Source organism: Vicugna pacos, chromosome 13 (genome assembly GCF_048564905.1).
Source record: "Vicugna pacos chromosome 13, VicPac4, whole genome shotgun sequence".
Classification (NCBI taxonomy): Eukaryota; Metazoa; Chordata; class Mammalia; order Artiodactyla; family Camelidae; genus Vicugna; species Vicugna pacos.
This window is the reverse complement of record NC_132999.1, coordinates 51515527-51530038: the sequence shown is the minus strand read 5'-3', so window position 1 is coordinate 51530038 and position 14512 is coordinate 51515527. Positions and strand designations below refer to the sequence as shown.

At 42.9% G+C, this 14512-nt stretch overlaps 1 protein-coding gene across 1 annotated transcript in view; it reads right to left on the bottom strand.

Moving 5' to 3' along the window:
- The window catches only part of LUZP1 (leucine zipper protein 1), a 69438-nt gene extending 60240 nt beyond the window's left edge, over positions 1–9198 (bottom strand). Inside the window, exon 1 of the mRNA XM_072975146.1 lies at positions 9099–9198. The gene's annotated coding sequence lies outside the window, so the exon portion shown is untranslated. The remainder of the gene's footprint in view (positions 1–9098) is intronic.
- Positions 9199–14512: the final 5314 nt, after the last annotated feature.

Genomic DNA, 14512 nt, shown 5'->3' with positions numbered 1-14512 from the left:
GTAATTCATGCCAAGATTTCAGCAACAAGAATTCTAAAAAAAAATTCTAAATCTGACCCTCAACAGCTTTGTGACACTGGACAAGACACATAGCTTCTCTGTGCCCCAGTTTCCTCATCTGTGAAATGGGGCTAAAGTAATAAACAATATACATACTCCATGTGTGTGGTAAGAATTAAACCCATGGTAGGTACTCAATAAATATTTGCTGAATGAATGATTAAATGAATTAATGCATATAAAATGTTTAGGATAATACCTCACAAATAGCTACTATAACTAGTGTTATAATAATGACTTAAGATCTATACCTGGAATAAGCAAAAATAAATAGCTAACAATATTAATATCACTATCCCAAAACTCTATAACCAGACAATGTTTATAAATACTTTTCAAAAATTACTATGGTTTAGGGGATAGGGTATAGCTCAAGTGGTAGAACACATGCTTAGCATGCACGAGGTCATGTGTTCAATCTCCAATACCTACACTGAAAAAACCAAATAAATAAATAAACCTAATTATCTCTTGCTGCAAAAAAAAAAAAAAAAAAAAAGCTATGGTTTAAATATTCTCATATGTTACCAATAGCCCCAATTTTCAGTTGCAGTTTTTCTCTTTCAGTGATGAAGAGCTAGCTAGAATATCCAGAAATTCTCTCTCCCTCGTACCAATTAAAATCATATAATCAACGTCTGGGCTAAGGATGAGCCTCTTAAATATACATTTATTTAGTAGGAACATAAAGGAAATCAAACTAGTCACTGAGAAAGCTGCTTAGCTTCATCAGAAATTAATAAAGTTAAAATTCGACTTTTAAAAACTCTTGTGTTTCTTCTAGTTTGCCAGTACATAAAGAATATTACCTGACTTTTAGACTAAAGGATATTAATTATTAAATAATAAAAAGAGGGAATTTTTCTTCTATTCCTTGGACAAACAAAAATGCAATGATAAAACCAAGATAATGACTAACAGTTTATGTACCATTATGATAAAAGCACTTTTCTTTCTTTAATAACATTTTTTATTGATTTATAATCATTTTACAATGTTGTGTCAAATTCCAGTGTTCAGCACAATTTTTCAGTCATACATGAACATATACACATTCATTGTCACATTTCTTTCTCTGTGAGCCACCATAAGATTTTGTGTATATTTCCCTGTGCTATACAGTATAATCTCGTCTATCTATTCTACAATTTTGAAATCCCAGTCTATCCCTTCCCACCCTCCGCCCTAAAAGTACTTTTCTATGTTAAATTATTTAATCCTCACAACCACTCTCACCATTTTAAAGATGAGGAAACTGAGGTTTTCTAAGGCTACAGGACTGGAATTGGAGAACTAACCTTACAAGGTAAGGTGCTACTTAACCAAAATAGTCAAAGAACAAAAATAAGACACAAATGAGTAATCAACTGTCAAAAAATCAGAATATAATAAGCCACATTAATAAGGCTCTACTTGAATAAAATCTAATGATTCAGAAATGTTCTTCACAATCTCATGATGCCGAGAAGCCAACCTTAGGAACAATTCTACCCTGAATGTATAAAGTGTAGGAGACTGGGCTGAACATGTACTAACTTTGTAATCTATTCTGAAAATTTCTTTTTGTAATGAATTCCTCACATAGTTTATCATTTGTCTTCTCACATTTCAAAAGAAAATTTCTGGTTACTGAAGCTTATTAGTGGTTTGAAGTATGGATAAATGTAAATGTGTTCTACCTGTACTTTTTATTTTGATCTAGGTGGAATAAAAGTTAAAAAGCAAATAGGCTGATTTCATAAATTATTTCTAAGTGGTTAAAGAATGAGATAACAGTGAGATTATTAAAGTTAAAAAAATGACTCCAATGTCTCTCAGAAACTTCCTGAAAACCTCTGCTCCAATGTTTCCATAAAAACAGTTATTAAGCTACCCTATAATCTTCTGATCTAGTTCCATCAGAAAAGTCAAAATGATGACTGCTTTGAAATACATAGTAGGCACCTCTTAAAAAACAGATTTACATTTATCACTCAATTGTGTTACATGTGTATTAAGATAAACCGTATCAGTTACTAATTCAAATTTGCATTTAAATTGGCTTAACGTAAGCACACACAAAATTAGTACATGTATCCTTCTACCTGTAATAAAAGAGGAAAAATAACTTACTGGTGAGTCAGGGAAGGTGGCTTTAAACTGACTTAATTGGCTTAAATTTTTCATTGTCGACATCAAAATAAAATGTTATTCAACAGAGCAATTCAAATGAGTATTACCTAGTATCTCATTTCAGTTAATAACTCCAATCTGAGAGCATTAGGCATGCACTTGATTAAGCGTCATTCCAAGAAGGAACTGTGCATAGTTAGTTCTTTGCCAGTGACAGGTTCCAAAGAAATGTCCACACCAGGACTGGATGCCTGTACTTTCACATCCTAAGCACCTGAAGCAGTTGGGGGCACTCTTGGCCTTTGGATTACAGAAAACACTAAGCAGAATTCTAATTAAAATGTTAATAAGCCTGAGAAATTAAAATTGTTACCTATACATAAGCATAACAAGGATTGCTAACCTTTTCAGGCATTGCTGTTTTCATCTATTTCTTTTGTAATTTCTCGAGATATGTCCTTATATTCTAAGGAATTTATAGGTCATCCTTTATTGTATAACTCCTTTTCCAGACTCATAAGAGGGCCTACTATGTACAACGCTCAGTGAAAGGAACTGAGGGGAGTACCTGCTAAGACAAAGTTAGCTTCTCATCAAATTAGGTAATTAAGCTAATCAAATTAACCAAGAACACAAAGGAGTGTTGTTGGCATTACAAGCCACAAGATTTTTGAGAAAGAAGCTTTTGATCCAACTTGGTAGATAAGATACATGCTAGAGTGACTTAACCAAGAACAGGTGTTATCAGCAATAAATGTCACAAAATTTTAGAGAAGAGAGATTTACTATTGCAAAGTCAGGACAGACTTCAAAGAGGGGGAATTGAGCTGAGCCTTGAAGGGTGGAAAGAATGAAATAATTTAACAGCATAAGAGAAAAGGACAAATTATAATGGAAACAAAGGTGATGAATTGGGAATGTGGTCATTAAATATTTATTAAATACTTACTATATGTCAGTTACTGTGTTAGGTACTAGGTATACACTGGTGAACAAAACAGATGAGTTCCCTGCTCCTGTGATGTCTAGTGGGGAAGACATATTAATTACACAAGCAGATGTATCATTATAAATTGTAACAGGTGCTGTAAAGAAAGGCAACAGACAGTAATACAGAATAACGGGAAAGGACAGCAAGGTAAGATGATGAGGGAAAGTATCTCTGAATCATGTGCTGAAACTTGAAGGAGGCACCCAGACAAAGAACAGGGGAGACAGTGTTCAAGAGAGAGACATATATACAAAGGCCCTGAGGTAGGAACGAATTTGTTGCATTTCAAAATAAAGCAGCTAGTGTGACTGAAGCACAGTGGACCACAAAACTGACATAAGATGAAGTTGGTAGGCAAGTGCCAGGTTACACAAGGCATTAAAGGCCAAGACAGTTTGAATGTGGATTTTATTCCAAGCCCCAATGAAAACCATTAAAAGTTTCTGCATACTCACATACTGTTGAATAAAAGGAGCCAGACCCAAAAGAGTATATGCTAAATGATTCCATTTTCACAGAAGTACAAAACCAAGTCTATCGCTGTTAAAAGTCAGGATGGTGATTACCCTGGGTGGATGAAAGGGCAGCAGGAACTAGAAGGGAACTCAATGGGGGCTTCTAGGTCCTAGTAATGCTGTTTCTTGATCTGGGTACTGGCTACATGCGTATATTCAGTTTGTGAAAAAAAAAAAACAACAAACTGTACTCTTACGTGTACTTTCCTACATATAAAAATTATATACTTCAATTAGAAGTTTAATACTTTTTCTAATTTTTTGCAAGTTTTTAATAACATGTTAAAAATTATTACTCTGTCCAGATAAAATGGGAACAGAGGAGCTCATGCAAATATGGAAGGTCTTGATTGACAGACTAACCCGATGGAAGATTTCAGATACATATAAAATAGGAGGAAGGGTAAGTAAAAACAGCCAGTGAATACAAAATACCATGTTTATAAAGAACAAATGCTGGGTCTGGAAAAGGCGTTATACAATAAAAGATGACCTATAAATTCCTTAGAATGTAAGGAGGTATCTCTAGAAATTAAGAAAGGAATAGATGAAAAAAGTAATGCCTAAAAAGGTTAGCAATGCTTGTTATCCTTTAGCTTACATTTTAATATGGTGTTTTCATAGCTCTTCCCTTGCCACCCCAACCCCAATACAACAGAGAGTGTAATGAAATACAAAGATCCTCAACTTGAGCACCAATCATATCTGAGCTCGTCTGCCCGCCACTAGCGCTGGCAACAACCGCTCTGAGCTTAGCTCCCTCATGTATAAAGAGGATAATGACTACCTCATAGTTATTATTTTCTTTCTATCACCACCCAAAATGTTGAGCTGGTAGACTGGTGTTTTAATTTAATTATTATTTCCTAATGGTATATGGAGGGCTGATGGTTGATGGGTTTCCATTCTCAAAATTCACAGGTGAGAGAAGAGGATCATAAAAGAGTCAACATACAGAAACAGAACAGATAAAGAAAAAGGAGGAGCTGCAAATCAAAACTACAATGAGGTATCACCTCACACCAGTCAGAATGGCCGTCATTCAAAAATCCACAAATGACAAATGCTGGAGAGACTGTGGAGAAAGGGGAACCCTCCTACACTGCTGGTGGGAATGCAGTTTGGTGCAGCCACTATGGAAAACAGTGTGGAGATTCCTCAAAAGACTAGGAATAGACTTACCATATGACCCAGGAATCCCACTCCTGGGCTTGTACCCAGAAGGAAATCTACTTCAGGATGACACCTGCACCCCAATGTTCATAGCAGCACTATTTACAATAGCCAAAACATGGAAACAACCTAAATGTCCATCAACAGGTGACTGGATAAAGAAGATGTGGTATATTTATACAATGGAATACTACTCAGCCATAAAAACCGACAACATAATGCCATTTGCAGCAACATGGATGCTCCTAGAGAATGTCATTCTAAGTGAAGTAAGCCAGAAAGAGAAAGAAAAATACCATATGAGATCGCTCATATGTGGAATCTAAAAAACAAAAACAAACAAACAAACAAAAACAAAGCATAAATACAGGACAGAAATAGACTCATGGACAGAGAATACAGACTTGTGGTTACCGGGGGGGGGGGGGGTAGAGGGTGGGAAGGGATAGACTGGGATTTCAAAATTGTAGAATAGATAAACAAGATTACACTGTATAGCACAGGGAAATATACACAAAATGTTATGATAAATCACAGAGAAAGAAATGTGACAATGAGTGTGTATATGTCCATGAATGACTGAAAAATTGTGCTGAACACTGGAATTTGACACAACACTGTAAAATGATTATGAATCAATAAAAAAATGTGAAAAGAAAAAGGAGGAGTAAGATAAAAATGAGGCTGCTTCTAACAACTCAGAGGCTTCAAGCATTTTCTAAGCCAGAGACTTGAGCTAAAGCAGACTGGGACAGGTTCAGTGACTTGAGAAGTTATAAGAAGGAAAAAATAGCCTATGTTTTCCCAACAAGACACAATTTCTATCTAATGTATTCCCTTTGTGGAATATTAGCTAAAACAAGTTAGAGATTAACACTAAGGATATTCTCTCATAGGTGGAAGGGCAAGGCCTTTAATCATTTTATAGCATCCCCACCCTTAAGAATTATTCGAACAACCATAATATGTAAAACACTTCTTAAATACAGCCAAAGATGTTAAAGTTTTATACTTCAAGAGTACCATTTCAAAAGAGAAACAAAAATAAAAAGTTCAACTTGTTAATAAATCTTCAGGTAATTTTTTTCCCCACAGTGTAATCCCTGTCCTAAAAGTAATGAAAACCTGGTTCCTCACAAGCTTTATCTTGCCACTGATCTGACAAGTGTCCCTCTCTTACTCTTCTCATGCACCTCACCATCAAATACCTAAGGTTTCCCTGTTTCCTACAAAGTTGGCACACTGACTCTCTGGTATTCCCTCTGATCTCACCAGTATTGATTCTGAAGACAGAAACTTCACAACATTCCCAGGGATCACTGTGCTAACTAATGCCTAAGAGATAACACACAGCTAAACAAATGAAGGCGGTCGTGGGATTACACAACTTTGTACATTTGTCAAAGCTCAACAAACTGTACACTTCAAACTGGTGAATCTTACTGTATGTAAATTATACCTCAATAAAGCTGATTTTTTTAAATGCATGCATGCATTCATCCAGCAAATATTTACTAAGCATCTATTACGTGCACCAAAGTTTATACCAAATCTTTCAGCTTGACTCTCTGGACCCTACCTATATGTGACGTGCTCTATCCCTAAGCTAAGTAATGTGCTCTATTCATAAGCTAACACTGCTTATGCCAAAAAGCCATGTTACATGAAAAATGGTTCCATTTCTGATCATGAATGACACCTTACTGATGGCCTCTACAGAAGTACCATTAGTTATCCACGAGCTTCCACCACATAAATGAAATCTATGCTCTATATTTTAATACAAATGCTTCCATCATAAGAAAAAAATTAAGTACCTACTGCATATAGGACATACCACTACCACAGCCTTTTATATTTGTCTTTCTACCGAAAAAAAAAAACTAGAAAATATCAAAAGCTTACTGACAACATTGTTGGAAGAAAAGGCAGTATCACTGGGGAACAGACTTAATTGACTCATTCTAGGATCCACATTGACCCAGTGGCTGAGTCAAAGATCTGGAAATCAGGCTTCCTGGTTCCCAACGCAGTATGCACAGTGGAGATAACCACAGACCTTAGATAGTGCCTTGGGTTTGAATTCCAGCCACTTCTTACTAGTTGTATGCATAAACTTAGGAAAGTCACCCTCAGTCTGCTCATCTGTGAAACAGGGATGACAACTACTACCTCACAACATTGTTGTGAGGATTATGAGATCTATACCACCTAGCACAATTACTGGGCACAAAGTAGGCAGCTCAACAATATTAGGTTCCTTTCTTGGTCTTAAATTATTTAAGAGTAAGAAAATATCAGTAATTAGGGCTAACTCACAATCCCTGATAGTAACAGGACAACAATGAAACTGTATTTGCTGCCTTGTTCATAGCTAATCTACTCTCTTCCCATCCCACCATTTCCAGTTTTTCAAACTTCAGTTACTATGTTTAGAAGTAATTTAATTTTAGAAACCTGGAAAATTCTTCTGAGTAAATTGAGCAAAACCTTCATCTGCCCCAAGGGGAATTCTGAGCAAAATAATTATTTCTAAGAGAAGAATTTTTTTCTACGGGTCTTACTCAATTTAACCACATGAATGCCACCAAAGCTGCACGCAAAGTAAAAGAAAGCCACCTGGAACATACTGTACAGAGTCTCTGAAGAGAAACATCCCCCTAAAATCCAAACCCATCCCCTCCCTAATCTGAGGTAGTAAAATCTTAATAGGTGATCTGAATTCCCCGGGCTCTGACATCAATCCAACTCCTTAGGCCAGAACTGCAGCAGTTTGTAAAATGCCCTGAACAAACCCCACCTCTCAAAATATCCCCAAAAGGCTCGGAGGACCAGAAGAGTATTCTCTCCTTAACCGTCAGATAAAGCGCCGGGTGCTCAGAAGCATAATTCTTCTCCCAAGGTCATTCAAGTCAACGAAGGTACGACGGAGAATCTGCAAGCAGTCTCTTTTCGGAGATCACATTGCAGGGATTTGGGGAGGGGGGGGTGCCTATTCTTTTCCCCTCTCCCACCCTCAAGTGTGAGCACTGGTCTCGGCATTTCCGAAACAAGCCACAACAAGCTCTGCAGTGTTAGGAAAGGGGCTGACGCGATGAAGAAACAGATGCTCCAAAGCAAGATGGTCTTTCTCGGCTCGCAGAGCCTCCTCCAAGGTTATTAACAGAAACCGCAGGCACCCCAGGGAGCGCTACCCGGCCCCGAACCTCCAACCCAGCCGCCCCGGGAAGCCGGGTTCCCTGCAGGCAGCCTCCGCAGCCCGAGGCCACCGGCCCCAGAAACCGCACTTCATTCCTGCGTTTCGGGAAGCCATGGCTCCTTCACCACACGGGCAGGGGTTGGGGTGCGCGGGGAGGCGGGCCGCGCGCGCTGCGGAAAGTTCACCGCGGCGGCGGGCGGGGGGCGGCCCCGGCCCGGCTCGCCCGCGTCCCCCTGCAGATTCCACCATTAATTAGTCCTAAGGACTGTCTACTGGCAACTTAAACAAAGCGAATGCCTCGAATTCCTTCCCGGGCCAGCGGTCTGGCTGCGAGACCAGCATCGACCGGGACGCGGGTCGGCGCTGCGGGCGGACAGCTGCGGCGGCGGCAGTGGCGGGACCCCTCCCCACCCCGCTCGCGCCCCCGCCGCCGGGCCCCGCAGCCCGGCCCGCACGCCGGCCCGAGCGCTCCCAAATCTCCCTCCTTCTCCTCCTCCTCCTCCTCGGGAGCTCCCGGGCTCTTCCTGTAAGATCACTTCCTTCCTCCCCGGGTGCCCGCGGGCCCCGCGCAGCCCCCTCCCCGGCGGTCCCGGCCCCCCGCCCGGCCGCGCCGCTCCCTGCCCCCACCGGGCCCCGCGCGCCTCCCCCACCCGACTCCCAAATTCGACCTAAAACTCTCCTCTGCCCCCACGAAGAAGTCCCCTCAGCTCTCTGCCCCGAACATTTCTCCTCAGATTGTCGCTCCTACCAAGAAGTCTCTCAGAACCTTCCCTCCCCCTCCAAAGGAAAAACCTCCAACTCCCAAAGAATTCTCAAGGTCTCGCCCAAAGATCTCCCCTCCCCAGCTCTTCTCCGAAATTCCTCTCAAACTCTCCCCACACCTCAACTCCACACCTCCCCAGCCCTCCCCGGGGTGCGCCCGCCGGCTCTGCCCGGTCACCCCTGGGTGCCCTGACCCCTCGGCAGGGCAAGTGGCCCCCTAGGGACGCCCTCCTCTCTGCCCGGCCTCCCGCGCCGCGCTCCCGCCGCCTCCCCGCGGACTCCTCACCCCAGCGGCTCCGGCCCGCGCTCCCGCCCGCCAAAGGCTGCGGCGCTCGGATCCCGGTGGCCGGCGCCTCCTCCGTCTCCCCTGGACTGACAATGAGGGGCGGGGCCAGTGGGTGACGTCAGCGTCCTGGAAGGCGGGATCTCCTCGAGGGGCGGTGCTTATTAACGGTCCCGCCCCTTTCGTCTTTCTCAACCCCTTCCCCGGACTTGGACTTTTCCAAGTTTTTTATTGCCTGCCTAGCTAGATGCCCAGGGCCTGTGCTAGGCGCGGTGGAAAATCGAAATGGAAGACAAGATGTCCTGCTTTCAAGAGGGGCACTCAGGGGATTGTGGGATTAAATGAGATAATCCCTGTAAAGGTATTTAGCCCAAGGCCTGGTATGGAGTAATCTCTCAACAAATACTACTTCTATTACTCAGCAAATGTGGGAAAGGAATTCAGCTTGATCTCAGGAGGCAAGGGTTCCAGTCCCTGGCTATGCTATTAATTCCTCGTGTGAACTTAGACAAGTCCTTTGCCATGTATGTTCCTCACTTTCACCTTCTCCAATAATTTTATGGCATATTTCCTGTTGACCTACTATGTGCAGGGTAACTAGGGCCCAGAGAAGTGGGGAGTGGGACCTTTGAAGGAAACCCAAGACCCACACCCAGCATGGTACAGGACACAGCTAGAGACGATCTCCTGGCAGATGCCCTCCCACGTACTGGCACAGAGCTGCATTCACAGGCCGGAACACAGATGCGCTGAGGGCTGCTTCATCTCCAACTGTAGCAGCATAGTTGGTCTCTTGAGACATCTCTTGTGAAAGCTTCTTATTGCCTATGGAATACAGGCCAAAGGCCTGGCCTGGCCTGATTTCTTCCTACCTTTACACACACACACACACACACACACACACACACACTTTATCCAAACTTCCCCTAGGACACCCACTGCTTTCCCACATCTGCCCTGTTGCTCATGCTCTTCCGTTGCTGTCTCATCTCAGTTTACAACTCCTCCTAGTTTCCCCCAGCCAGAAGCCGACTCTCTCTCTCCTCTGAACACCCATAGCATTGTGTTAACTCTCATGTGGGCATGAACACATTTTTAACTTGTGTCAAACTGTCCTCGCCTTTGTTTCTTAGCACTTCCTCACTCCCTTGAGGTCAGAACCCACACATGTTTGTGGAGCTCAGGTTCTGATGCCAGAAAACCCTGGGATTATATACCCATATTTCTGGCTCTTTTTGAGCCTCAGTCTCCTCATCTGTAAAATGAGGAGATTAAGATAGTCCTTGTAGCGTTTGTTTTAAAATTACATAAGACACTATGTAGAAAGCACTAGGCACAGTGTCCCACAAATGATGTAGCTGTCATTCTTATTTTCATTATTATTATCATCATCAATATTATTTCTACCTCCTAACACCACATAGCACCCCCAGTGATAATCTACCCAATCATTTCATAATGCAAGACTTTGAGGTCCTGAGAGAGGAAGAGGCTCACTGAAAGTGGCCCTGCAGAGCACTGCCATTGGAACAGAAACTCCAGTCTCTAGACCCCAGGTAGATTCTACAGAGTCGCATCTGACACCCCAGAATGCCTCTATCACTCAGCACTCCTCCAGGTTAGGGACATCTTCAAGTTCTCATTCTTTGCAGCAGACCTGACCCAGTTCTCCCTCATGCCTCTCTCCTCTCCTTTCCCTTACAGAGAGATGGGTCTGTGTTAAACTGTCCTTTGCACCTCCACACTCTTCTAGCAGAGCTGCAGCAAGACACAGGATATTTCCAGAGTGCTAGCCTATACGAAGAGGGAAAGGACTTTGGGATTCTGATTAATTTCCTGTAAGGCAGATAGGCAAATGGCTGTTCTAAAATACCCGGGCTGGTACTCAAGGGCCCCTAACGAATTGTGGCTTATTTTTAGAATAAGAGACTCAAAAATGCCACTTCGCATGAAAGGAAGGCATAGCCACAGGATTGCTACAGGCAAAGAAAGGGATTTTACTCAGTCCCTCCTATATGCTGATGCTGATTCCAAGCACTGCAGAGAACTCAGGACATAACAGGGGAAGTTCTGAAGACAGAATTTTCTCTCTGGGATCCATGACACCATCAAGCACTTATTCATTCATTCAAGGCAAAAACTTTGGCACAGGACCAATCAGGATTCAAATCTCAGCTCTGCCACTTACCAGTTCTGTCACCTTGGACTTTCAAGTCTCTGCACCTCAGTTTCTCACCTGAAGAATGGGAATAATAATAGTACCTATCTCATAGAGTGGCTGTGAGGATCAAATGAAAGAACTCGTGAAAGAGCTTAGTTCAGAGCCTGGTACCTAGTTCATGCCAGGATATGGTGGCAGCTCTTACTATTCCAACATGCCCTCCCAGTAGGACCTCTCATGTGCTGGCCTCTGGGCTGGAGGCAGGGCTAATAGTCCTGACCACAGGAAGTTCAGTTGTTAAAAGGAATGTAGTCGATTTTCATGAATAGGCAAGAAAAGGTGTCTACTGGTTATTGTTAAAAAAGAGTAAGAGTAAATTGCAGAATTACAGGAGTAGTTGGAACCCATAATTATAAATTATATGCTTAATATATGCATTAAAATGGAGAATATAGAGAACTAAATAGGAGGCATTTACCTTTTTTTCTTTCCGCTTTACTTTTCTTGTTTGTGGGGGGGGGCAGGAATTTTCAAAAAAGACTCTACTGAATGCTGAGAGAGGAAAAGGGTTGAAAACACAGCTATAACATGTATCAGCAATAGACATCTGAACCAACTGTGCGTACTGCTATAGAAAATCCCACAGGGTCCATCTCATTCTTCGTGGCATTCCAGGCAAAGACCCTGCCCAGACAATTCTCACTTTCTCCCCACTCCCCAGCTCTTAGCTGCACTTGAACTTTCAATGCTACAGCCAGAGTCAAGGCTCCTAAACAGAACTCTTAGGAACCATGGCAAGGCTGGTAGGAGAGACTTTTTTTAAGCAGGAAGAACTTTGCTCCCTGTCCTGTGGCCCACCCCCCACCTCCCAGGTAATAACAATTTGTCAGCATCTTGTACCTATAGTGCCTAAACCTGCCTGCACTTTCATCATCTTCGATATCTTTCTGCAATTTAAACTTTTTACAAGGAGGATGTGTTACTTGGTCATCAGAAAAAAGGCAGTAAAGATGCATATAAAAAGAAAGCTAACCAAGCTGAGGTTGGTTCACTTTTGCTGGTTTGCAAACAATAAATTAGAACAACGTGGTTGAAATCAGTGCTAAGTCTCACAGAAATCACAGAAAGTGAAAGTGGGGAGGGATAAAATTGTCCTCAACTTCTCTTGCCATCCCCCAAATGGCATGATTTTAAGTCCCATCACATTTCAGACCACCCACCAACACATATATTTCATTCATTCATTCGACAAACACATATGGATTCTTTACTATAAACCAAGCATCATACGGGTATGAGAGTCATTATTTCTATCTTGCAGATTAGAAAAACAAGGCTCAAAGAAGTAAACTTGCCCAAAGTCTCACATTTAGGGATCTAAACCAAAATCCTCACAACAACAAAACCTAATTCCTAAAGGATACGGGCTGGCTCATGCAGGCAAGCCTCGCTTGTGTGGCCTGCTGTTGTCTATGGCAGTGTGCCCTCATACACTCCTTTCTAGTCCCATTAAAAAAAAATTTTTTTTTTAAATGAAGGATATGGGCTGAATTCTGAAGCCAGTGTGCACTCAGGAAGCCATGATTGCCTGGGTGGCCTTGGGCAAGTCACTGAACTCTTCCCAGCAGCAGTTTACCCATCTCTGTGGGGCAAGGGCATATCTGGATATTTTATGTAAGTTAAGCACTTTGTAACTTATAACACATAATTCAAAGGGAAGTTGTTATGTCAGCTCTTCCAGGACTGAGTCTCACCCATTATTGGATCTCTTGGTGCTTTCCCTGTTAGTGCTTCTCCCAATTAATCTTCAGCTCGCACTAACACATTTAGGACAGCGTTCCTTGCACAAACTCATACTATTCCCCTCACCAGCCTGGGACCTCCTCAAGGAGGGGACTGATGCTGATGCTTACTCATTTCTGATTCCCTTCTGCCCTCAGTGCAGCGTCTGGCATGCATCCCTCCATTCCTTCACTTTTATTTATTTCATAACAAATGGCTGAGAGCCTAACATGTGTAAGACAGTAAAGGTCCCTGCCTTCTTGGAGCTTAAGACTGGTGGAGTAGAGAGACAAGATAACATTAAACACACAATTACTTTCTAACAATTGTGTTAAATCCCACAAGGTATCAGGCCAGTTGCATTGAGGGCTTGGGGGATGTGAAGTGGGGACCTAACTGAATCTGGGACACTGGGAAGGCCTCCTAGAGAAGGTGGCCTTGAGGCTCAGAGAGGTTAAGAAAGTTCCTCAAGGTCACTAGGCTGGTAAGTAGAAAAGCTAGGATTTTAACCCTAAATGCCTGATTCCAGAACCATGCTCCTCTGCTAGACAACACTGCCTTTTATCTCCTCCCTCTTATTCATCCCTGGCTCTTACTAGTGAGAAGGGAGCAAGGTATGTCTAACACTGGATACACTAAAGCAATGTTTTTTTCCCGATGTGGAGACCAGGGCCCCCTTTGAGAATGTGGTGACATCCAGAAAACTTCTCCCAGGAACTACATGTATAAAGGCAGACCCACAAAATCTTGTCTGCAATTGCAAGTGTTCATATGCATCCTGAGGCCCACGTTTAGACCTCACAGCATGAAGGACTGAAGGACCTTATAGTGAAATTCTCAGAATCTCAGATAAGACACCAGGGCCCCAGGAGGACCTCAAATTCACAAACAGACCCCAGCATTCTATAGAAAAGATTCTCAAGACCCAGGAGAAAGAGCTTGGGATCCTATAGAGACCCAAGTCCCTCTAGGGTAACAGCGGGCCCCTGCAGAGACATTCTGAAGATGCTACATTGACTGCAGAGGGACTCAGGCCCTCACAAAGCTGGAGCTACCACACAGGAACCCATGGGCCTTGGAAAGCGATGCTTCATAATCCTTTTTGGGTCACTGACACCTTTGAAACTCTGAAGGAAAATGCAACACACGACATGCTATACCCAAAATCAAGAGGTTCACAGACCTCTGGGAGGCCATCAACAGCCCCCAGATTCAGGGCTCCTGTTCTCCTGAACCTCCCTCCCCCACAAGCCCCTCAAGAACCTGGACCAGGACCCCAGACTCAAAGCACAGACTTGAGAGTCAGACCCCAGGTCGAATTCCGGCCCTGCTGTTTAATAGCCACGACCTTGGACCACTCACCTACAAACCCTCAGGCCTCAGAGTGCCACCTCCCAGAAGAGAGGGTCGGCCAGCTCTCCCTCCCCAGCGCAGCCCCTGCGGCGTGGGCTCCGTGCCGGGTGGGGCGCTGGCG